Consider the following 27,379-nt stretch of genomic DNA (forward strand, 5'->3'; position numbering starts at 1 on the left):
CAAAACCATCTTCACAATTTGAGCCATATCCTGTGTTCTTCAGTTTAAAGCCTTCTAGTGGCTCCCTATCTCAACATAGTAGAGCCAAGCTCATTTGACTAGTACACCAACACCCCTGCATCATTGGGCCCCTTCTCTGCTTCTCCAACTCCACTTCCCATCTTTCTGCACTCCTCTTCTGTGCCCCAGCACTTCTACCTCCTATTGGGCAATGAAGTTAACACAGCTATTTTGTTTATTGTCTGCTCTCTCTTTCTCAGAAACAGGCTCTATTAGGTGGGGATTTATGACAGCTTTGTACACTATTGGAACCTTTAGTACAAAGAACACAGTAGCTTATCAGATATTAGGTACCCAATAAATACTTACTAATGATTAAATCAGAATAGAGATAATATATGCTCACCTGGGTCACCTAGAAGAACTGACACAGAGGACAGAAAAGCCTCCAGGACTGAGCCCTGGGCTTCTCCAACACATATACTGTTGCCTTGGCCAATATGGTAGCTATATGTGGCTTTTGAGCCAAGTCCATATTTTTTTAAGATTTTATTTATTTATTCATTAGAGACATAGAGAGAGAGAGAAAGAGAGAGAGAAAGGCAGAGACACAGGCAAAGGGAGAAGCAGGCTCCATGCAGGTGCCCGACATGGTACTCGATTCCGGGTCTCCAGGATCACACCCTGGGCTGAAGGCGGCGCTAAACTGCTGAGCCACCCGGGCTGCCCGAGCCTAGTCCATATTAAGTATAAAATACCAAATTGTGAAGAATGCAAAGCATCTCATTAATTATTTATATAGATTATTTACCGAAATAATATTTTGGGTATACTAGGTTAAATAAAATATATTCTTAAAATTGATTTCACCTGTTTATTTTTACTTTCTTTAATGGGAAAATTAAATATTAGGAACTTTAAAATTATCTGTGTGGCTCCTGTTGTATTTCTCTTAGACACATTACTTCAGAGACTGAGAGGAGAACAAAAACCAGCAGGGGATGTGTCCAGCAAGCAAGGGAAGATATTAAGCAAGTATGGTGCATGGGAGATTAGAGAAATAGTTGGGTTCAGAAGGAGAGAACAGTTAACTAGATCACATGAGTAATGTGAAGATGGAGAATTGGCCAAAGGATTTGGCAAGGTGAAGAGTACTGCTGACCTTAAGAAGGGTGAATTCAGAGAAACGTATGGACAGACGCTCAAGTGGAGAGAGTCAGAATATAAAATGATGAGGTAGAGACAACCCTCTCAAGAATGATTGCTATGGGAAATGGGATGATTGCTGATCACAGAGAGAAAAAAATTAATGATGGAAGATATTTTGATAGCTGAAGGAAATACTCAAAGATAGCCCCAAACTGGAAAATATAGGCTCAATACAAAAAGTATACAAGCAGGGCACCCTGGGTGGCTCAGCGGTTTAGCACCACCTTCAGCCTGGGGTGTGATCCTGGAGACCCGGGATCAAGTCCACATCGGGCTCCCTGCATGGAGCCTATGTCTCTGCCTCTGTGTGTGTGTGTGTGTGTGTGCCTCTCATGAATAAATAAATAAAATCTTTTTTTTAAAGTACACAAATATAGCATTTCAAATCTGAAAGTGCCCTTGAAGTTCATCTTAGATATTATAGGTAAGAACTTTGAGGTCCAACCAGATTAAAGACTTGTCAACATCATACAACAGGTAGGAAACCAGAACGAGAAACACGGTCTATGAACGATAACTTGCAAAATTCCATTTCCACAGAGAAAAACATATCCAAATTCTAATATATTTGACCCAAAATATTATTCCTCTTGTAAATCAGAAAGTTTTTGTGATTGTGAATGGTCCATTGAGAGCTAACTCAACACCCCAAAAACAAATAATCTAGTCAAGAAATGGGCCAAAGACATGAACAGACATTTCCTCAAAGAAGACATACAAATGGCCAACAGAGACATGAAAAAGAATGCTCCATATCCCTTGGCATCAGGGAAATACAAATCAAAATCACAACGAGATACCACCTTACACCAGTCAGAATGGCCAAAATTAACAAGACAGAAAACAACAAATATCGCCGAAGATGCAGAGAAAGGTGAACCCACCTACACTGTTGGTGGCAATGCAAACTGGTACAGCCACTGTGGAATGAGTATGGAGGTTCCTCAAGAAGTTAAAAATAGAGCTACCCCCACAAAGGCAAAAGAAACAAAAGCAAAAATGAACTATTGGGACTTCATCAAGATAAGAAGCTTTTGCACAGCAAAGGATACAGTCAACAAAACTCAAAGACAACCTACAGAATGGGAGAAGATATTTGCAAATGACATATCAGATAAAGGGCTAGTTTCCAAGATCTATAAAGAACTTATTAAACTCAACACCAAAGAAACAAACAATCCAATCATGAAATGGGCAAAAGACATGAAGAGAAATCTCACAGAGGAAGACATAGACATGGCCAACATGCATATGAGAAAATGCTCTGCATCACTTGCCATCAGGGAAATACAAATCAAAACTACAATGAGATACCACCTCACACCAGTGAGAATGGGGAAAATTAACAAGGCAGGAAACAACAAATGTTGGAGAGGATGCGGAGAAAAGGGAACCCTCTTACACTGTTGGTGGGAATGTGAACTGGTGCAGCCACTCTGGAAAACTGTGTGGAGGTTCCTCAAAGAGTTAAAAATATACCTGCCCTACGACCCAGCAATTGCACTGTTGGGGATTTACCCCAAAGATACAAATGCAATGAAACGCCGGGACACCTGCACCCCGATGTTTCTAGCAGCAATGGCCACTATAGCCAAACTGTGGAAGGAGCCTCGGTGTCCAACGAAAGATGAATGGATAAAGAAGATGTGGTTTATGTATACAATGGAATATTACTCAGCTATTAGAAATGACAAATACCCACCATTTGCTTCAACGTGGATGGAACTGGAGGGTATTATGCTGAGTGAAGTAAGTCAGTCGGAGAAGGACAAACATTATATGTTCTCATTCATTTGGGGAATATAAATAATAGTGAAAGGGAAAATAAGGGAAGGGAGAAGAAATGTGTGGGAAATATCAGAAAGGGAGACAGAACGTAAAGACTGCTAACTCTGGGAAATGAACTAGGGGTGGTAGAAGGGGAGGAGGGCGGGGGGTGGGAGTGAATGGGTGACGGGCACTGGGTGTTATTCTGTATGTTAGTAAATTGAACACCAATAAAAATAAATAAATAAATAAATAAATAAATAAATAAATAAATAAATAAATAAATAAAAAAAAATAGAGCTACCCTACGACCCAGCAATTGTGCTACTAGGTATTTACCCTAAAGGTACAAATGTAGTGAAATGAAGGGGCACCTGCACCCCAATGTTCATAGCAACAATGTCCACAATAGCCAAACTGTGGAAAGAACCAAGATATCCATTGACAGATGAAAGGATAAAGAAAATGTGATATATATAAAATATAATATAATATATAATATTTCATTATATATATATGTAATATAACTCAGCAATCAGAAAGGATGAAAACTTACCATTTACATCAACATGGTTGGAACTGGAGGGTATTATGCTGAGTGAAATAAGTCAATCAGAGAAATACAATTATCATATGGTTTCACTCATATGTGGAATACAAGAAACAGTGCAGAGGATCACAGGGTAAGGTAGGGAAAACTGAATGTAAGTCATCAGGGAGGGAGAAAAACCATGAGAGACTCTTAACTATAGGAAACAAACAGGGTTGATAGTGGGGAGGTGGGTGGGGGGAAAGGGATAATTGGTTGATGGGCATTAAGGAGGGCATGTGACGTGATGAGCACTGGGTGTTATATGCAACTGATAGGTCGTTGCACACTATATCTGAAATGAAGCATGTACTTTATGTTGGCTAACTGAATTTAAATTGTTAAAAAAGAGCTAACATATAAAAATAATATCTAACATTTATTAAATATTGTGTGCTATGTGGCTGGTATTTTACATATAATTAATAGCAATCCATGGAATAATCCCATGATGTAGATAACGTATTATACCAGTTTTACGAATTAGGCAGACAAAATTTCAAGAGGTTTAGCTACTCGTACACATAACTGCTTGGAACCAAAGCTTATAGTCTTTTCAATATATTATATGGCCTCAAGATCATACTTTTTTTTTTAACCTGGAAATCATCCCGCAATAGAGCAAAATACCCAAATTTGCCAACTGATATAAGTGAAAAGTAATATCCAAATTAATAAAATAATATTCACTTGCAAGTTGAGTATTTTTTCTCCAAATTATTTGTTTGCCACGATGCATCCAAGGTCTGAACTTAAACAAAAATTTCAACCAGACCAATCTTACAACTCTGAGCAAAAACAGTGGTACAATCATGGCAGGATTTGCTTTCTGGAATTAGGCACACTGGTTTCCTAAGGAAAAGTCCCAACAGGTGAAAATGACGTATGTGCCACTGGTATAGAATGACTGAATGCCTCCACTGGAATAGCTTCAATAATTCTCTGTAAATTGGATAAGACAAAAAGATTCATGTTCAGGAGTGAAAACTCATCTGCACTTTATACTTAAGACATTTCATACCAGTGACCATGTATAACTCCTCTATAATAGAATAGTAGAATAAAAAACAACTCTGGGGACACCTGGGTGGCTCAGCTGGTTAAGCGCTGCCTTCAGCTCAGGTCATGATCTCAAGGTCCTGGGATCGAGCCCCATGTCAGGATACCTGCTCAGCAGGGAGTCTGCTTCTCCCTCTCTCTCTGCCTCCTCCCCTCTGCTCATGCTCTCTCTCAAATAAATAAATAAGATTAAATTTTAAAACTCTGGGTAATCACTGTTTCCATGTACAAAATTTAAATTAACTGGAGTGCTCAGAGAAGGGGAGAAATGAGAGGTTCTGGTAAATTTTATTTTCTGCTTAACCTGAGGTCAACAAAATGAATATTTTTGTATTCCAGCTTTGCTGAAAATCTTTAAATGCCTACGTCTTCTTTCCTTACTATGTAGGAAATTAAACACAATTTGATCTTTTCTTAATGATTCAGTATTTTTCAGTGCTTCAGGAAATGTTCAATAACATCTCACAATATCTTTCTAGGACTTATGTATACAGAGTGGGAATGTAGGAAAGGAAATTTTACAAGGTATATTTCCATGAACTTGGTAGGAGCATGTTTATTTATGATTTGCTTCTTTTCGCTAAAGTTTGGGTAGAATAAGCTACAAGTAATGAGGTTATCTGCTGATTCAACTTTTACCACCCAGTTTTTATCTCTTGTACACTAAGATGATACAATACTGCTAACTCACAATATGGTATACATTAAAGGATTTTGGTTTTGGATTTTGTTGTTGTTATTGCTGGTGGGTTTGTACTAATCTTGCCATTGTCCTCACTTAGGAATTGTTATGAACAATGATATACATTCGATGATTAGTCTGGGGTGATAAGTCTGTGGCCACAAAGACTTTCACATATAAGCGGATTGAACTAACAACCAACTTTCATATATAAGCAGATTGAATGACTAGCCTGGTCTCACAGAGAGGAAAGATACGTTCCATGTGTGAACCCCATCAGGTACCTCCTCTCCACTTTACCTCCACATCAGTACCTATCCTTCTCCAACTCCAAGGTCAATGCCTATATTACACATTCTCTGCACTCGTTGCTCTTTATCAGTATACAAACTAGCTCAGTTCTTGCCACTTACAAACTTTGCTCACCTCGATTCTACCTCTTACCACCCTTTTGCCTACCAATCCACTTTCTCTGGTTCCTCTCAAACACTCATCTTGAGGACTTTCCATCTTTACTTTTCTTTACTTCCTATGGGTCTCTGACATAGTGGGATCCTTCCATCTGGAGACTCTCTTCCCCAGTCTACCACTTTACCTTTTCTTCCTCTCTCTCGTCCTCCTGCTCTGACCACAGCTTAGTCTCCCTCCCTAGTTCTTCCCCTTGTGCCCTAGAGATTAGTGTTCCCAGAGCTTCATCCTCAGCTCTCCTGTCTTTTTTTTGTCTATTTCTTCCTTCAGTTATTTCTCTCATTCCCCAAACTTTAACTGCCACAGATCCACTGATAACTCAGAAGTTCAGTAGCATTCCTGAGCTCCAAAGGCATATATCTGAGCAGCCTCCTGAGCAAGTTCAGCTGGATATTCTGGAAGTGATCTTGAAAGTCATCCAGCCAAAGGACATCCATGAGCCCAAGGTTTTCCTTTATCAGTTAAAGAGGCCAATTAATTATGTAGTTACTCAGGTCAGTCCCCTGGAATCCCATTTTTCCCTCACATACTCAACTGATTTTAGTTCAGACATATAGCAAATCTGTCCGCCTCAAAGCTGGTTTATAACCTTAGTTCAGATTTGCAAATTTCCCCTCTGCTTTTCCTCTTTCCACCTGTTCATTGTTTCCGTCCATCCTATACATGGGTTCACAGGAGCATCTCTCCAAAACTCAAATTTGATTTACTACTGCTCTTCCTTTTTGGACCACCTCCCTCATCTTTGGGGACCACTTCTTCAATCCAACCCATGGAATAAAGTCCAGAATATTTTTCAGAGCATGTCATATCCTTCACATCTGGCCTTAACCTATCACCCCACCACCACCTCCCAGTGCCTTTGCACACACACCTATCAAGCACCACCTTCTGCTCAGCACACTCCTGACTGTCTCATCCCCCTGGAACTCCTGTTCAACCTTCAAGACACCTTGTCAATATCTCTTTTATAGCACTTGTAATATTGCATTGTAATTAATTTACACAACGCTCCTTATGTTGTGTTGTAATTATTAAAATATACACACTGCTTAATGATAGGGATGTTTTCTCCATTGTAACCATTATCTATCATGGTACTTGATAGGTACTTAGTAGGTACTTGATAGTACTTAGTAGGTACTCAACAAATATATTGGAATTAAATGGCTTAGTGGTGAACTCAGTCTAAATGATATAAGTCTGGTCCAATGAGCTAATCATCATCGTCTACTCCTTCATTGTTCATGACAGGTATTTTCCTGGACATAACGGAGAGGTGTTTTCTAATTTCAGACACTGTGTGTCTTCTCGACTTGTGAGAAAAAAAAAAAAAAACAGCCCCTGTTTGCTTCACTTTCTTGGGGGAATAAATTGCATTATGTAACTGTGTAGCCAACACGCTTTTTAGGGGCACACTTTGTTGACCTGTTCAAATCTTCCTTGTCTCTCCTGTTATTCTTTCTGTGAGCCTATCTGCCCTTTTTCAAAAGAGAAAACATCACAGAGCATTTCTGTAATAATATGGTGTATATTATCACGTTAGCCACAGTTATAATAAAAGTAGCTACATAATCAGATTATACTTTGCCTCATAGCCATAGAAATAATGGGGCTTTATCAGGAAATTTTTATAACCAAATGGAAATTCACTAATGCAATAGGAAGTTATCAAATGTAATATAATTCAGGAGTCCCAAACTGCTAATGTCTCGGTAGGTGAAGGGGAAAAAGAAAGTTACTTTATTATAATGAATCTCTTAACAGAGACATGTTTATTATTTTTGTAAAAATGCTCAGCATATGTTTTTTTTTTCTCTTATATAATCATTTCTGGTCTTGTTTCATTTTGTTTTCATTTGGATGCTTTTTTTATGAAGAGTTTCTTTTGAGTACCAAAAGAAAATTAAAGTGATCAGTGATCAGGGTATTATTAAGTAGAAGAAATCATACCAATTTTGAAAATATGGACATGTGCTTTCAAACTGCTGAGAGCTTTATTTTTTATTTTTTAAAAAGATTTTATGCATTTATTCATGAGAGACACAGAGAGAGAGAGAGGCAGAGACACAGGCAGAAGGAGAAGCAGGCTCCATGCAGGGAGCCCAATGTGGGACTCGATCCTGGGTCTCCAGGATCACGCCCTGGGCCGAAGGCAGGCACTGAACCGCTGAGCCACCCAGACTGCCCTGCTGAGAGTTTTAAAAAGGCTTCCACAAGTGTAATATACACAATGGAATATCAGTGTGACCACATGTTGTGGAAAGTGACTAGCTTTCTATTCACATGCATGAACTAATGAGCAAGAAAACACAGTATATGTTGAATAGCCAGTGTTCAAATCCCATTCAAACTTCTACCTCAGTTTCCATCTAAAGACAATGAACAAATATGCAAAATCAAAGTAGGTAGAATTTTTGCATTTACTAAACAGTGGCTTCGTGACAATCATATCAAATTCAAAAAAAATATTAAATGGCCTTTCTGCTTCATATTAAATCAAATTCTTGCTGGAATTCAAAGGATTTTTTCTTTGAATTCCTTTTCCTTTCTCTAAAAACATTTCTTCCTGAGTCCAGGACTGGGAAAAGAGGGTAAGTGATTACACATAATACACGCATACGCATACATATATATATACATACATAATAGATAGCTGGTGATCTGTTATTCTGGAAATTTTGAAAGGGAATATAGTTACTTCTTCTAACCTGAAATCCAACCACTTCGGAATACATAAAAATTAGATAACAGTTGTAAGCCATGAAAATTTACTTAAGATAGACTAGAAATACACATTTGTAATTTTGTCATTTTGATCAATGTTTTTTCTCCAATTTTGTGTCCAACCAGAATATTCCTACTGCTCAGGTTCAGGATCTGATTTGTGCTGAGGGTCTACAGCTGTACATATCAGCTCTTCCTCTCTAGATGACACACATTCTCCCCTCCAACATCTAAGTGTCACACAAAAGGAGGATGTGACCTGGTAACAACACAATCAGATGTAATTAAAATTTTTAGGATCATGCTTTCCAAATAGAGCACAAACCTATTTTTAGTATGTCATTATACATGGTGGGATATATTAGTGGAGGTATTTAGAGGATACAGGGAAAAACGGAAACCAATTTGGGGTGAGGACAGGTGGTGTTAATTCAAAATTACATATCTAAGAAAAAAATCATCTTCATCTGCAAATTGAGGAGAAAGTGAAAGGAGTAAACACGCTCTTCAGGAAGTGTCTTTGTATATGCAGAATCAAAAAGAAAGCCAGTTTTCTGTTCTTCAAAACAATCCCTTCCTCCAAGCAAATAGGAATTTTAAGATTCCAGGATGTGTTCAAGGTCTCCAAACATATTCTCACTGCTCAGGTTCTTTTCCTTTGCCACCTGATATTGTTGCTTTAGTCACCTAAGTGTACTTCTGCCCCGGTTTGGATTCCCTGCCCTCTTCTACATATACATTTCATGATCTGCTTCTCAGAGCACTATGGCCCAGTGTGGGGCGGAGTGATCACGTGGCAGTTCATGTAAATGACATTATGTTCTCATTCAAGTGACACTGTACTTAAATATCCCGATATGATGAGGAGTAAAGATTTGTTGTTGTTGTTTTTTAACATTTTATTTATTCATGAGAGACACAGAGGCAGAAACACAGGCAGAGGGAGAAGCAGGCTCCATGCAGGAAGCCCGATGCGGGACTAGATCCCAGGTCTCCAGGATCACGCCCTGAGCCAAAGGCAGGCGCTAAACCGCTGAGCCACCCAAGGATCACCAGGAGTAGAGATCTGTAATGAATCATTCCTTCAGTAATATGGACTTCTCAACCCCAGAGTTCTGAAACTCCTGTATGAGTAAAAGAAAATTGAAAACCATAAAATTCCTATAAGAACACATAGGTGGCAAGCTCCTTGGAGATGACTTTGTGGATTTGACACCCAAAGCAAAAGATGACAAAAGTAAAAATAAACAAGAGGGACTACATCAAACTAAAAAGCTTCTGCACGGCAAAGGAAACCGTCAAGATGAAAAGGAAATCTACCAAATGAAAGCAAATATTTGCAAATCATGTATCTGATAAGGTGTAGGGAGTTAATATTCAAGATATATAAAGAATTCATACAACTCCATAGTAAAAAAAGATCTATTAAAACATGGGATGGGTATCTGAATAGACATTTTTTCCAAAGAAGACATCCTTTTTGTTTTTTTTCAAAGAAGACATCCTAATACCCAACAGATACATGAAAATGGGCTCACATCCTAATTATCAAGGGAATACAAATCAAAACCACCGAGAGATATCACTTCACACCTGTTAGAACGGCCATTATCAAAATATAAGTGATAATAAGTATTGGCAAGGATGTGGATAAAAGGGAACAATTGTGCACATTGGTGTAATGTAAATTGGTGCAGCCGCTCTGAAAAACAGTATGGAATTTCCTCAAAAAAAAAAAACAACTAAAAATAGAAATACCATATGATCCACCAATTCCTCTTCTAGGAATACACCCAAAGGAGATGAAATCACTCTTTCAAAGAGATATCTGCATCACCATGTTCATTTCAACATCATTTACAATAGCCGAAACATGGAAATAGTAGGTTTCAATTGATGGATAAATGAATAAAGAAAATGTGATATACATATACTATATACTCATATATACATATGTATATAAATATCACTTATTCTCATATGTAAGAATATTACTCAGCTATAGAAGAAAATGCTGAAAATGGTACTATTTGGGACATGTGTGGACCTTGAGGTCATTATGCTAAGTGAGATAAGTCTGAGAAAGACAAATACTGTAATATCTTACTTATATGTGAAATCTAAGAAAACTAAATTCATAGAAAGAGAGGGTAAATTGGTGGTTGCCAGAGGTGGGGGTTTTGGGGTGGGGGAAAGCGGTAAAGATAGTCAGAAGGTACAAGCTTTCAGTTGTAAGATAAATAAGTTCTAGACTTATTAATTACAGCTTAATTAATGTACAGCACAGACTATAGTTACAATGCTGTTTAGTGTATTTGAAAGCTGCTAAAAGAGTAGGACTTAAAATTTCTTATCACAAGAAAAAAAATGCAATGGTGTGAGATGATAGATATGAATCAAACTTATCGTGGTAGTCATTTTGCAATGTATACTTTATTTCACAATAATCATTGTGCATATATCAAATCATGATGTTGTACACATGTTATATGTCAACTATATCTCAGTAAAACCATGGGAGGAAAGATTATAGGCACACAAGTCACAAAGGCATAGACTTCCTTTTTCCCATCTCTCTGTATTTTGTGTGGTATAAATTTCTTTATTTTTTTAAAGATTTTATTTATTTATTTATTTATGAGAGACACACACAGAGAGAGAGAGAGGCAGAGACACAGAGGGAGGGAGAAGCAGGCTCCATGCAGGGAGCCCAACATGGGACTCGATCCTGGATCTTCAGGATCAGGCTCTGGGCTGAAGGCAGGCACTAAACCACTGAGCCACCCGGGGTGCCCTATAAATTTCCTTAGTACAGAAATCACCCTTTTGGAATTGCTGCCTGCTTATCAGTCACCCAGAGATTCAGAGGACAAGCTCTGGAATTGTAATGCCTCAATTTGGTACCCCACTCGTCAACTTTCATGAGGGCAAGATCTTGGTCATTTTGTTTCAACTGTATACACTTCGGTTTCCTAATCTGGAAAAGAAAGTAAAAATAATAGCCACAAGGGCTTATTATGAATATTAAATGAGTTACTGTGTGTGATGTTCTTACTACAGTACAAGGCAAGCAAGTGGTAAATGTTAATTATTATAAGAAATTAAAAGATGTATTGCTAGTTAATAGTGAGTCCTATTGTTAGTTAATTGATATTAAGAATACATTTATTATGATATTTATTTTTTAAAATTTTAGTATTATCGCTAAAATATGTAGCAGTTTCATGTTATTTCAGCTATCTCAAAAGATATACTTTGCATAATCATTCAAAGGAAATGAAAAGATCAATAATTATCAGGCATAAAGCTCAGGATGCCAAACAACTTCACAGAATCACAAACTGCCGTAATGATTCCCCATCATTTCTCTTGTGGCTGCTACCTTATAAAACTCTTGCCAATGGGGACCCCTGGGTGGCTCAGCAGTTTGGCGCTTGCCTTCAGCCCAGGGTGTCATCTTGGAGACCCGAGATCGAGACCCACGTCAGGCTCCCTGCATGGAGCCTGCCTCTCTCTCTCTTTGCCTGTGTCTCTGCCTCTCTCTCTGTATCTCTCATGAGTAAATACATAAAATCTTAAAAAAAAAAAATCTTGCCAATGGACTCATGTCATACCTAGATGCAGGTTTTCCCTGGCCTCCCAAGAACTTCAATCACTTAGCTTCTAGTAGATGTAGGCCTCTGGGATAGAGGAGGGAATACCAGCACTTAGCTTTTCAAAATTGAAAGTATGTTTCTCTGCACCCAAAGAGAAATGGACCCAAGTCTAGCAGGAGGACCATGCACTTGCTGCAAGAATATAGAGAGGTTTCCCCTAGAAGAAGGCGAACTAGCCATGAGAATGGGAGGCTGGAACATAGGAAGTATCCTAAAGTCAGAGGCTCTCAGTAGGACCTGTCCTTGGCTGATGAGGCCATATAAGGCAGACAGGTTAAGAAACTAGAGAAGATCTTATGCAGAATTTGAAATAGGAAAAGAAATAAAAAAGAAAGAAAGAAAAGACATTCTTAGACATTAGACACTTCAGCTGAGATGATTCTACAATTGAGGCTCTGATGAAAAAAATAAACAGATCAGGGCATTCATTGGGTAGTTAAGCTAGTTTTAAAAGATGATCAAATAGAGACAGTTAGTACTTGGATCCTGGCTTCAAAGTTGGGACACTGTGCCCTATAGGTCCTCTGACTTCCCTTTAGGGTACTCTGTTCTTCCCTAAGTGAGTATGGAAGCAACGGCCTGTACAACTGTTTTAATCACACACCATTGATCATTCTGAGAAGAATGCTAACCATTCACTGAGAGTAAGTTTTGGTTCTATTTAAAGATGGTGAGAATGACTGCGGCATCATAACGCTAGAACATTCCACTTGGAATCAAATGCTCTACATTGATGGTTCTCCTTTTCTCCATTAATCTGACTACCTTAATGACCTATCCAAAACTCAAACCAAGGTCTATAGTGTCAGATCACAGCAGGCATCATATATTCCCATTATTCTTCTACTGTAGTTTTTATTAAGGACAATTGTGGTTCTCTATTGAAGGGATTCCTGAGATTTTACAAGTATTTTGTTTGGAGAAGGGAAAATAGAAGCCAAAGGTCAGAGAAGCTTTATGAAGTCAGTTGGGCAATGGGACATATATGAGCATGCATGCTTTTCACATAACCTTCACATCTCATTCTCTATTCCACACTTTCTACCCACAAAGTGAGCTCTACCACTGTGATTTCATTTTTGTCTCTTTAGGCTTCATATGAAAATTTGGAGAAAGTGTGTTGATTACTTTGCAAAAGACTTTGATGGATTTACCTCCACCAGTTTCCATGAATTTTAAGAATGAGCTCTCCAAAACTCTAAAGCAGGGATTCCTGTTTTACAAGACCAATCTTGAGACAGTCCTGAGTCTTATGAAATTTATGGAATCTCCAAATTTGTACCCTCTTTCTTGAATGGTGTTAGAAGGACCATGCTTTTAGAGGAAGGATTTGGTGCTTATTGAACGGTGGATGGTGAGTCCAGTGCTGGGATTATGTAAACAAACTTGAGTTTAGCCTATGTCAGATGTTTATTTCAGATGGCGCTGCAGTCAATGCCATTGGGTGAGTGTGTTTTGTTTTCCTCACGACCAACACTTACTTGGCATTTTCAGAGTTCTCACTGCTGCTTCTTAGTTTTCCAGTCCCAAGAGACACAGTGGCTTTCTCCTCCATGTCTGCTTCACTGGTGCCAGGCTTGTTGAAGTCTTCAGTAAAAACTAGATTGTCAAATCTAGAGTGTCCATGGAGTCAGTAAAGCTAGAAGCCATGGTGCAGTCAAAGAGCAACCGCAACCGTCTCACCATGGTAGTCCTTTCTTAACTAAGAGATGAATACTATCATTGTACAGATGGGGATCACTAGAAGTCACCACCACTCTTTGATTTAACAAACATTTATGGAGAGTCTGCATGATTAAGATGCTGAGGAAGATAGAAATATGATGCTGCTTTCAAGAAAAAAAGTTGATATTATTAAATGACAAAGGTACTATATTTTACACACTTTATTCCATCTAATTCTTACAACAGCATTTTGAGCTTGGGAATATTATTTCTGTTTCACAGATAAAGAAACAGGCTCAAGGTATTTAAGTAATTTGCTCAAGATCCTTCTGTTGGCAAGTGATAGAGACAGAACTGTCTGACTCCATAATATAAAGTCAGTTTAATGTAGATGAAAAGGCAGTTGCTTAGACAACTAGAATTTAAGGAAATGTGTGATAAGTGTAGTAAGAAGAGAACATTTTAAAATGCCTTGAGAGGGATGCCTGGCTGGCTCAGTTGGAAGAACATGCAAGTCTTTATCTTGGGGTCATGAGTTTGAGCCCCTCATTGGCTGTGAAGATTATTTAAATAAACTTTTAAAAATGCCATAAGAATTTTCAGTTAAGAGATAAGAACTTTATCCACCCCCCCCACACACACACACACAAATGAGCCCCTTCATACGTACCAGTTGGCATGGAGCAGAACAACCTAGAAATACATTAGAATACAGTGTTGAGTCTACTTAGGTTAAAAGTTTAGGGATAAGATTGTTCACTTTCTATGCATGGATGCTGTCACATACTGGGGTATCCATTTCTCAAGTTGCCCTGATCAGGAGACCAGTTGGGGCTTAATGGGGTGAGGCCGATAAGAGCACTTCTTACCCCCAGATGGTTTTCTGTTCTCAGGAGCCAATTCTGTTTTTCTCTTATGGAAAGTAAATATCTGCAAATCTGAAGGATATTAATTTTCCATCCTAGATGAAGCAATTATTGGTAACTAGGTATGGAACAATCTGCAAGGCTATGTGAGAAAAAAAATGCAAATCAGGGACACCTGGGTGGCTCAGTGGTTGAGCGTTTGCCTTCAGCTCAGGGCATGATCCTGGAGTCCCGGGATCGAGACCCATATCAGGCTCCCTGCATGGAGTCTGCTTCTCTCTCTGCCTATGTCTCTGCCTCTCTCTCTCTGTGTGTCTCTCATAAATAAATAAATAAAATCTTTTTTAAAATATGCAAATCTATAAAATATACTGGAATAAAATCATTTTTCCATATTTGATAGCAAACATTAATTACCTTGCACCTTTTGGTACCTACTTCTCATGTTTGAATCCAAAATCATATAGTGATGGTAACACATTACTATATGATACATCATATACATGTACATGATATATCAGTACATCATAGTACAATATGGTACATTTATTCCCCCAATCCCTTTGAGATAAATAGGAATTATTTTCCCCAAGTGAGAGATGGGGAAAATAAAGGATAGTACTTCAAATAAAGTATATTTCCAAGGTTCAAAAAGTATCTTTCCAGGATTACAGAGCCAGTGAGTGCAAAGCTAGAACTGTAGGCCAGAGCACCCTATTGCAAGTTACATGGTCTTTTCTACACATGGTGTGGTTTCGCAGTAGGTATGATATTATCTCTTTACTACTCTCTATCATCAAAAGGGATGCTCTAAGAAGGTGATAGCCTTTGCCAACTTTGCCCGTGGCAAAACTCACATTAATTCACATATACCTCAGCATGTCTTCTTCGAATATGGAAACCTTCCATTATAACTGACTCTATCTATATTGCTGAATTTCCGTTATTATGACTTTTCATTGTTTCCTAGAATGTGTTATTCTGAATTTGTTAATTCCCAGCTTTTTCTTCTGTCTACACCAAATAATCATACATAGAAAATGACGCTGGAAGAACTGGATCCACATCTAGACACAGGAATGGGTTACTATTTCAGTAGTAATCTTAGAAAGCTAATCCAAAAAAAATCACTTAAGCAAAACTTAGTTCATTTGGGTAAAACATGAATTAAGTGGTGAGTTTTCCAAACAAACATTTGAAATATTAATATCTCCACAGTTCTTAGAGGAAGCAAATGGACAGATAGAGACCATGTATATATATTTGCATCTGCAAATAAGGACAACTGGGTACAGAAAATCTCATAGTTTTAAAAGATTTCTTGTATATGACCAGTTTTTAAATAAAAATTGTATTTATCTAAGATGTCCAGCATGATGATTTGATATAAATGGTGAAGCTTTTACTAGAGTTAAGCTAATTACCATATCTTCTCCTCACATAGTTATCTTATTGTGAGTGTAATGAGAGTACATGAAATCTACATTGAAATTTTATGGAATTCTCTCCTCTGACCCCCACCATGCCATGCTTTGGGAAAGTATTTTTCTTCTAAAGATACTGGGTATATATTCACATCTTCTGATGATATGTATTGGGTTTGTAATGTCTTACCAGGCCAAGAATGTATCAACTGGAGACCGTCTAGAGAGGCAATTAAAATGGCCAGTTTACACCAAGCTGCAGAAAAGAGAAATGGAGTTAGGGGGAAAGAAATTCAAAGAAATGGTCTTTCCAATCCCACTCCCATTGACTACAGGATTCGTCAAGGGTGGCTAGAATTCTGCTCTCAGTTTTCCAGTCCTGGGCCTTAGCAGATTCAGAATGGAAAGAGAATCCGAAATTGCGCTAGTAAGACACATGAAGACCATATTTAACACTTCCTATTCATCAGGCACAGTGTGATCTCTTTACATACGGCCTCTCATATAGCAAATAACATAAAAATCAGTTTGTGAGGGCATATCCAAGGAACAGTGATATTTCCTAGAAATTAGTATACACAGAACTCCTGCTGAATGTAATTCATCAGTACTGCCCACAAAAGTAACCACTCATGAGACATTTAGCACCTGTGAGATACAACACACAATATGAATGTATTGGGTTATTCAAACTCAAACATCTGTTGGCTTTTAATAACTAATAATGTGACTATTTACTCCAAAGATTTTTGACTTGTCACTCTTCCTACCATCTTGTCACAATTTTTTTAATGGAAAATCTAAAACCAGACATGTAAAAATAACCTAGTTTCCCCTTAATTCATGGAAAAAAACTCTGAAAAAAAATTTTGTTGTTTAAGAAACCAACTAAAATAATTATGAGGACCTAAAATATTGGATGCAACTTCCTAACTTCTGTACCTCAGTCTACCTATCCCTAAAATAGGATTAACAATATTGCACTACACCTGCAAAGGAATATGAATTTAATAAGCCTTTTAAACCTCCACTTTGTAATCCTCAGAGGAAAAGGCACTATGTAAATATCAAGTAATCTTATCTTTGTGCCTCATTATCTGAGCTAATATTAACTGTAGAAAAGTTATGTCAAATAACATAAAATGGATATTAGACTAAAACTGCAGTTTGATTTTATTGTTTTACCATTAATATTGGCAAGTAAGGATAAAATATGCACAAAGGAGGACTAAATGGCAAACACTCATTATATTATCTCACCAAAATTCCAACAGAGAAATAATATCTAGTAATAACATAGCACAGTTCCTGGTTCTGCCAACTTCTAAAATAAAAACCAACTTGGATTAAGCATGCCAGCTGAAAATAAAGTAATACCTTAAAAAAAAAAAAAAAAGCTCACACCTACTTCTAAAAATCAGAAGGCAATAATCGGCCAGTAGCATCATTTCCCACTATTTAATGGCATATCATTAGCAAAAATAAAATTGTCAAGAATCTCATATTGATACTGTTTTCACTTTTATGATTTGGCCAAGTGATCCTCATGCCGGGACAGCTTACTCTGTATTTCAGATCTGTGGTCTCTATGATGCAGCAGGAAGGTTCCATGACTGGCCCTGAAACATTAGGAAGCTCAGGAATGGTGCCCATGTCTCATGACCTTCTTGTTAACATTGCAATCCTTGCACGTTCATTTTGGACAAGCTTCAAGTCTCTTAGTCCATGGATGAGTGTCAGAGTATTTGCAAGATGATCTGCAAAATCCAATCTGAAGCTCATCCTAATACACAACGAGGAGTTAATCCTCTGTGTTGGTACAGTGCTGTGCAATTTTTAATGCTTTACAAACCTTCATTTACCTCCCTCAGAGTAGGGAGGACTATCTTATTTATTTTACTTATCTCTATTTTTCTTGTGGTAATGCAGTGGCTAGGAATCAGCAATTATTACTGTTATTTAGTTGGGACCCTAATTCATTAATCTTATTATAACCAGATTTTACCTCAGCTTTGCGTTACTATTTTCCTAGTTCAAATTTTCTTTTTCTTTCTTTTTTCCTTTCTTTCTTTCTTTCTTTCTTTCTTTCTTTCTTTCTTTCTTTCTTTCTTTCTTTCCTTTCTTTCCTCCTTTCTTTCTTTCTTTCTTTCTTTCTTTCTTTCTTTCTTTTTTTTTCTTTCTTTCTTTCTGGCATTTTTCCCCCATTTGTATCTTATCCATAGTTACATAATTCCCTTGGCAGCTTCAAAAGTTGTCCAAACTCCTGCAGCTTTTTTCTTCATTGGGGATTTAACAACCCAGGCAAGGGTGTTTACCCCTGGGACTGCTTTCTGCTAACTCAGCAAAGACTTTAGATCAAATTTCCCAGGGCTCTTGATTGTTCACAGAGCACCAAGGTTATTTTCATTTCTACAGCCAGAAGTAGGGAAGATAAAGTAATAATGGTCATTTTCAGGGTGTACTTCCCAGTAGGGTAGCTTCCAGACTTTCCTTTTGCAATTATAACATTTTCCTCCTTAACCACCCTACCTGTTAGTTCCTCAGCCATTGAAACTAAAGGTCCTATTATTTATATACTGCATTGAATCTTTAAGGGTTATTGTTGTTGTTGATTTTTTTTTTTTAATGAATCACTAATGCTCAGGTGCCCTTAATAATAACCTCTAACCACTTTCTAGTTTAAAATCCTGCTTCGGGGTCTAAAGGAATACTGTAAGTAAGAAAACAGTAAGTAAAACTGTTTTTAAGGCATTTTTTTCTTACCTTCATCATAAAGAATTTATTAGAGATTGTGTGAAACTGTGCTAAGTATTTTAAGATGATATCAGAATCATAGATGGCCAACGTGACCAAAGACCAGACTGTCCTCAAGAGTAAGGGCAATGCAGGGGTACGAGACCAAATGCCAGGAGATCTGGTTTTAAGTGTAACACATTCTCGAAGCTTAGTTTCCTCACTTTTCTACCTGTAAGGACTGGTGTGAAGAGGTGGGTGAAATTAATTTATAAATGGTAACACTCATGTAAGATTCTTATACCTTCCTATCCATATATGTTTACATTGAACAAGAGAAATTGAAGTAAGATTTTCAAAGGGAAGTCGAGGAATGTTACAGGTATGCCAATAAATCTCTACAAGATTTCCTTTGACATAGTTCTTCAGCAATATATTCTACTGTCTAACATTTCTTTCAGGAAAATTCTATCTCTAACCTAAAGCCCAAACATCATGAAATAATGCCCAAACATCATAAACAATTTGTTTTGACCACTACATAGGCTACTTCATGGTTCCTACAATAAGCCCCAAATTATATTACAACCCTAATTAATACTTGCAGTGATGGGCAGACCCTACCTTGGTATATGATGATCAAGCATTCCAACCCTTAATTGGCAATTTTGCTATACTCACCAGTATTTGTTGCCCTCCGTCATCCAAATTACTTTGCTTAAACGCTGTCATCCCATTTGGCTTTAATGCCTATAGAGTCAGAACAATCCAGCCTAATGCTTTCTTGGTGACTAGCTGCGGTTCAAAGGTCAGCATATCCCCCAGGACATAGAGGGCCTCAGCTCTACCAAGAAGGCACCACCACATCACATACTACACACTTTATAAGAGAAACTGATTGGTGACTTAAATATGAAGTTCTTTTTCTCAGGGATGGGGGTGTAGCAAGGAGCACCCAGCTTTTCTGAAGCAAGTTCACAGCCTCAAAGCTTTGGCCTTATAAACAATCTATCTTTTGACTTGCTTTTTTTTTTCCCCTCAAAGGTGTTCTGAAAAGCAGAACATGTGGGAGCATAATAAAAATGAGTCATATGGGAGTGGAGGACACCCCCCCACCAGGGGACTGACATTTAGAGATAAATACAGCATGAGAAGGTTACTGAAATTGCATTTCCACTGACCAAGTCCTTTTTCCGCGGAGTAGCAATGTAAAATAAAAATGCAACACAATGACCACGCAGGATTGTTTGCAGGGATAAACAGGACAGGAGACAGACTCCCCTGTGCTGCATTTTTCCCACTGCAGATGAATGAAAGAGGCAATTATCTAATAAAAAATTTACTGTTAATTGCTACCAGTTAAGCAGTACTACTGTCAGCACTATTAAATACTATTTGGACTGAAGAGATTTATTTCACCTTCTTCTGCTTGGAAATTTGACATCATTCCTGGCTTCTACCTCACCCCCCAATTATAATCCACTGGAAATGGGAAAGCGACAAGAGCCATTTAATGTGTCACAACAAGAGTGAGGGGGAAGAAGTGCTGGAAGTGGAGGCTTTTCAAAGAGACTGGGGGAAATAGTATGGCATGATGATTACAGAATCTGGGTTGGTTTTTTTTTTTTCTTCTTCTTCTTTCTCCCTCCTTTTCTGTATGGACTTTTGTTTTTGTTTTTGTTTTTGTTTTCTCATTTATGGCCAAAGCCTTATTCCCAAAGGGTGTGTTCTTTCAGGTTTATGGCTCTGACTAATGGAATTGCTCTAAATAACATTTTGATCTCGCAAGGTCACCCAGAGTGCTATACCTTTCCTTTAATGATTCAGGTCTGGACCAAGCATTTCCCAGAATTGAGATGGTAATGAAGTCATTAGTTTCTTCCTACTTGAAGCCCTGGCTAGAAAGCAGAATTCTATGGGCAAAGTCTGAGTGGGCTTTTTTCATAAATCTCACACCCAGCTGAGCTGTAACACCTGTTACATTTTCCCAGGAGCCTGAGCCATAAGACCATTTCCAATCTATTTGCTCTTCTTCTTCCACAGGACACTGACAAAGGCAGGGGTCCCTGCTTTCTAAGGCACTGCTAATTGAAAATCTCTGGCTGGTGCAAATGTGAACTCAAACCCACAAGAGTTCCAAATAAGGCTCCAATGATTATTTCCTCCTCTTTTTAAAAATAGCCTTTATAATGCAGGTTATGCAAGATTAATTTGTTGGAGAGAAAAATTGTCATTGAGCCTCTTGCCCCCAATAAACTTTTACTTTCCATGCATTTTTTTTAGAGAAAGAAAAGAGAGAGGAAAATAATAAAACCCAGAGTTCAGCTAACCCTACAGGACCTGTACTTGTGAGAATTGGAGGGTGGGGGTAGGGTAGCATTAAAGTGTATTTGCTTTTGTTGGTGTGCTTTTAAAATCTTCTCTATGTTCTAATTTTGAACATAAAAATGGAGAACAAAGTTGAGTCAGATGATCAAGCAAATGTAAAGTGATTACAACGGCAGAGCAGGTTTAAAAAACTGTGCTCGAAAACTGAATAATTAAAAGAGGAAATTTTCTTGTAGGATTCTTGAAAGGAAAAAGAAAATGCATTCATTCTATAGAAAAGATGGGCATTTCTGGCCCTCATCACAGTCTGTGGGGAAAAAAAAAAAAAACTAAATAACAAGAAGAAGCTTAGGAGATGCAGCTATCAGGCTTCAGGTGGCATTTGACAGAAAAATAAATGTTCGAAATAAAGTAGTTGTAAACAAATGAACACTTATGTATTCCTCTGGGAATCTGAACACCCTAAGAATTCGAGTCTTAAAGACAAAACATAGGAGACCTTAGCCCACAAATGACAACAGAGCCAGTGATCAGGCTGTCCCTTGTGATCCCACCATCTGTATTCTACACCCAAATCCACTAAAGAAATGGACTATCTGTGAATTCTGTACTGTGCTTTATTGGTGTTCTGTAGTTTGTTGGTTTGGGGTTTGTGGAGTGCATTGCTTGTAGCCATTGTCATTGTTGGAGCCAGATATCTCTGCATGCCTCATTCTTAAGGTGCATTCTCTCTAGGGGTACTCCTCCCATGCCAGCAGTTGAGAAGATGGTCTATTACAAGCTTGCAGTCATGAAGGGGTATGTGTATCAGTAGGAAGATGGCTATTATTTCATTGCAAGAGGGAAAAAATAATGAATGAGTTTTTAAGTAAAAGTCTAATGAACTGTATTCCTATAGCATAAATTATTTGAACTCTACTGTGAAATCTGCATGTGGTTCTGAATACAATTTCGAGAAGAGCTGAGACACTCAGAACCTCTAGAGAACATTTATTCACATAGGTCCTAAACGTATTTGAATCCACTAAAAAATAAATTTGGTAGCCTATTTGTTGAAAAAGAATGAGGTTCTCCACATATCCTTGAGTGAAAAGCTTTTAAATTGCCAATATTTTTGGTAGGTCAAAAATAGTCAAGTATCTGCAATTTCATATTTCAACTTAAATACTGTGTAAGATAATATAAACATGATCTTATTTTGTCATTGTTTTATATACTCTGAAAAGTTTCTAGCAGTTTTCCCTAAAAGTGGGATTAAGGGTAACATGTACTTCATTTCTTCTGGCTTACCTTTATTTTTTACTTTTTCTAGAATAATCTCTGGGTTCTCCCTCAGAATTCCAGGCTGAAGCTAAAACACTTGAGAAAATGTTAGCCATTCCCATTGGACTGTTATTAATCTTTTTCCCAATTCTTCAATTCTTACTCCATTTATACTACTCATAGCAGGTGGGGATGGAGGGGGTGGTGTTCTCGCCCATATTTCACCAATTCTGACTTTGTCCATATAAGCTATAGAGTCAAACAATTTAATAATAAATTTGGATTGGTGATTAATTTTTTGTACCACTTCAGTCTACCATAAAAACAATGTGTCACATTCTGTTCAGAGAATTTTATGTTCCCATTCACTATCCTAAAAATTAAAGATATGCTCCCATGGAGGAAAAGTCAAGCAACACAAACATTCTCAACAGACTGGTCCTAAATTTCTAGAAAAAAATATATGGTTAAGGTGGTGACCTCTCATTTGTTAGGAAACACCGGCAACACTGATTCTATCAGACATACCTTCTCTGACTTCCAGAGTTTGGGTTATTTCTAGATTCTTGCATCTCCTTTCCACCATCCACTCCTTTGACTCCCTGCTTGTCAAGGAAAGGATTTTTTGACTCTGTATTGATCATTGTCGATTCTTACCTTTCCTGCTTCCTCCTTTAATTCAGTTATTTATGTCCAGGAGAAATGGTCTTTACCACTCTGTGTCACCAATAGGTGCTGCCACCTATTGCAGTATTTTCTGACTTATAGTAATACCTTGCTTGATCAATTTTCTATTTTGTATGTGCTAGTGATAAATATTGGTATTCATAGTCTTTCTAAGAGCTCAGAATTTAATTTAAAAGGGACCATGTATTATTTAGGTGGTGATATTGATCTATATTTTAATTAGGGAAGCTGAGCAAAAATAATTTTAAACCCTCCACCACTGGGGAGGCAGCATGAAGTAGTAGGAAAAAAGATCATCAGTAAGTTAAGGTTGTAGTCCAGGTTCTATGACTATGTGACTTTGAGCATGTCACGTAAGCCCCATGAGTCATCATCTGTAAGATAAAAGATTTTCAAGAGATGGAACGTAGCTCCTGAAACCAATATTGCACTACACATTAACTAACTAGAATTTATTTACTTAAAGATTATTTATTTATTTATTAGACACACACACACAGAGGCAGAGACACAGGCAGTGGGAGAAGCAGGCTCCATGCAGGGAGCCCGATGTGGGACTCTATCCCGGGACTCCAGGAACATGCTCTGGGCCAATGGCAGGTGCTCAACCACTGAGCCACCCAGGACATCCCAACTAACTAGAATTTAAATAAAAACTTGAAACAAAAGAGAGAGAGAACATAGGTGTCTCTATTTGTACTTTTGTTTGGCTCTCAATCCATTAATCCATAAATTCCCTTTGAATTCCCATGTGGCTCTGGTGCAACACCAATTTTCTACAATGATCAACAGCCAAGAGTAGTTGAGCCACCAGCCCTGCGATTTCCAAAGCTCTGGGACTAGGATGAATCTTGAGCTGCTAGGCATAGAGATCTTTTCATTCCTTTGCCTGCTCTTGAGCCAGTCAAGGCACAGAGTGAACTCTACTTCTGGCAGGTGCCTTGGTGGGTATAGGTAACCGTGCTTGAATAAACTCCGCAGAAACACTTGATAGCTCTGAGTTTCACTGCGTCCACTGATGTCCTATATCCTATGCAGGAATTTCCCAGACTCATTCCTCCATAAATTCCCACCCAAGCTAATGGAATAGGAATGGAAATCAACTATGAATGGCATTCAGAATCAAATGGGAAAATTTTCTCAGCTTCAGGTAATAAAAGTAAAAAGGCAGGGTGATCTTTGAATTCTCCTGGAGAAAAATTAAAATGTTCTTTATTAGTTGCTCCAGGGCCCCAGGAAGGCATCCCCCTCCCCACCCCTTTTAAAATAAGAGCTTGCCCTTCCCTACACAGCCCTTTTAATACAAGTGAAAAAATTCCAAATTCCTCATTTGTTTAGCCTGAAAATCCCCTGCACATTCCCACAAACTACTTCCTTTTCTCTCTTTTTAGCAAGACTCCCCTCTCTCTCTTTAATGAAGAGAAGTTCAGAGGGTTTTTCCCATGAATAGATGGCAGGCACCTGGGAGTTATGAATTTTAAAGTGATCATTTTCTTTCAGCCATGCCGGACAATGGGCATCTCCTTTTGACTCACTTTCACAGCTTTGAGAGGCTCTCAGATCAGCCACATTCCAATCGGACTGGAGTCAGCTCAGAGCTGTGCTGGACCGCATCAAGGTCTCGCACAGAAAGACAAGGAGCAGATGGCCGGCACCGAGCTCTCCTCCCCCTTTCAGTGCGCAAAGGCAGGCAATGTGGGAAAGCGTTCGCCCGGCATTGCCTATTGATCCCTGAATAGAACCACCGCATGCCACCAGCCTGTAGGTATGAACCTCTGTTAACAGATGGTGAGATCATTATGAGCAATTAATTCCTTTAATGTATCAGTGGGAACATGTTGGAAAGGATGACGCAAACACTCAGTGAATAGTGTGAACTCCTCGCTCCTGGGGGAGCAAGCTGATGCTACCTTGGGGGGCGGCTGGGAATATCTCCCCAGGCTGCCTGCAGCCGTATGGCTTAGGACAGGGTCTGGGAACGGACTGCCCAGAACTGAGGTGTGGTTTTCATTAACTAATTGTGAATCTTTCCCTTCCTTTCATGATTAATGCCAGATTTGTCCTCTAGGTCATTTTGATACACAAGAACCATCCAAAAATATAGAGACAAACAAAAACAAGACTTGTCAGTAAATCCAAGATGCATGGGGAATTATTTCACAGAAATCAGCAGAGAATCGGGTCATGGGGTCACTTTTGCTAAACACAACTATAGCTGTGACAGTTCTCAATTGAAAATAAATGTTTCTTTCAATAAAGATAAAGCAGTGGTAAAACTATGCACATTCCAGGGTTTGAGTCTGGAAACTGAATGGGTGCCATATAAATGGGTAGATTTAAAAGAGGATGTTTTTAAAAATATGAATTCACAAATAGAGTGAATTTAAGCAAATGACACATTAGCAAATTATCTCTCCTTGTATCAGTGAAATAATTCTTACATTTCAATGACAATGTAAAAAAGATGATCAGGGGCCAACTGGGAAAAATGGGCACCTCCTTCTTCAGATATTGCTCTGATTTATAATCAATGAGATAATGATATTTTTACACGTTTTTACATGTTTTTCCTACTTTTAAAAATGATATTTAGTAGTAAGGGCTTTTTTGTCCTACAGGAAAAAAGATAATCTTAGGATGCACTATAGATCCTTGGATAACCCTTAGATTTTAAGAAGATAGAAAATACAGGAACAGGAAATACTGGCAACTATTCACTTAATTCATATTTAAATGACACTTTTTGCTTGTAATTAAGACACTCAAGCAGTGTCTCTGTTCATGAAATTTACATAACTGTACAATAGCTTGCCTAAATGAACAGCAAATGGCAGTTAACCTTGAAGTGTATTATCTTAATTGAATAAATCTGGCTTTAATTCAATAAATTAAAAACAGAAATAATATCGCAAAAGACTTTTAAAAACAGACTTGCCATCACCCCCTAAATACAGAATGGTACTGTTTATAGTTGTGTTGGAATGCTCGGACATTTTCCAGTATGATTTTAGAACTCTAAAAGCATTCTGGTACACATTCGCTATTTTTCCATCATTGTTTCCAAAGCAAATCAATGTCACTTTTTGGATATTGATAACAATATCTGAACATTGAATCAAAACTCATAAGTGTGCTTATTTAAAGATGATTCTTCATCTGGGTTTCCAATTCCTCTACCTCCATGGGAAATTTGGTCTTATTCTTTTTTTTTTTTTTTCCAATTCTTTCTGAGTGTCCTATGCACACAACAGAAAAGACTAAATAGGGGAAAATAGTCTTCTTACATAGGAAAGAGGCATTCCCACTACTTTTTCATTTAAATCAGATTTACATGGACTGCAAATCCCTTCACCATAAGGGAACTGACAAAAAATGCTGAATTCTTCCCTCTCAAAGTTTGTTGCATTAATCAGCACAATCATGTTTCAGTGATTATATAGTTAAGGAGAAGAAATCATGCAATATGTTTTTATTTGCATGAAATAAGTTAATGAGGCACCACCTGTGCCTTGTATCAGTTTATGGGGGGAGAAAGCAGGAGAACACAGGTGTTCTAAGAGCATCATGGTAGACTTTATACATTCCTTTAAAAACCCTAAAGCCTAAAAGAATTTATCAGAATCTACAGTGCATATTGCCAAGGAATAACCTATACACACAGAGACATACATAAAAATTATTGTGAAGAAATTCCTGGTTTCTTGGCTAGCAAGGGAAAAAAAGCCATAATTCATTCTTTCCTCGTTCTCACAGAGTTTGCTATTGTACCATCTGCAATATACAATGTACATGCTCAGCCATAACCCGTACGGCTGGAAAAGAAGCATTCACACTGTGAATTACCATTTTTCCCAGCATCTAGCTCTAGTCAAAGACAGCACAATAATAAACTAGAAGCTCCTTTGTCTGTTAAACATTGTTCTTCATTACTACATGAAAAGCAAATTGTCTTTGTATAGAGGAAGAGTGGCACATACAGCCATGGGAGTGGGGGGAAGGGATTTGCCTCTCTCACTGACCACCTCACAGACACAGAGGCCACTCATCTATCTTTCCCCACTGGCCCACCCAACTCTGCTTTCCAAATCATTTCGTCAACCAGCTCGTTGGAGAGAGATCCCTTGTTCAGCTGAGTGAGATGCTAGTCAGAGGCTCACAGGAAGCTTTTACACTGAATATCCTAACACGTCCACAGATTTCTTTTTTTTTAAATCACTTCGGTGTGTCCCTTTAGGATATTTGGGAGAAATGAAGCTTAT

General features: G+C 38.0%; 1 long non-coding RNA gene across 11 annotated transcripts in view; it reads right to left on the bottom strand.

Annotated features, from left to right (window-relative positions):
• The window catches only part of LOC102156827, a 309,915-nt gene that overhangs the window by 214,175 nt on the left and 68,361 nt on the right, over positions 1-27,379 (bottom strand). For 10 of the 11 annotated variants that reach the window (XR_005384377.1, XR_005384370.1, XR_005384372.1 and 7 more), the window contains 2 exons: positions 16,300-16,365; positions 14,490-14,512 (listed from right to left, as the gene is read on the bottom strand). This is a non-coding gene — a long non-coding RNA (uncharacterized LOC102156827). Of the gene's footprint in view, positions 1-12,093; positions 13,981-14,489; positions 14,513-16,299; positions 16,366-27,379 lie in introns of those variants that run through there. The other variant, XR_005384374.1, reaches the window with a different exon arrangement.

This window comes from Canis lupus, chromosome 35 (genome assembly GCF_011100685.1).
Source record: "Canis lupus familiaris isolate Mischka breed German Shepherd chromosome 35, alternate assembly UU_Cfam_GSD_1.0, whole genome shotgun sequence".
Lineage (NCBI taxonomy): Eukaryota > Metazoa > Chordata > Mammalia > Carnivora > Canidae > Canis > Canis lupus.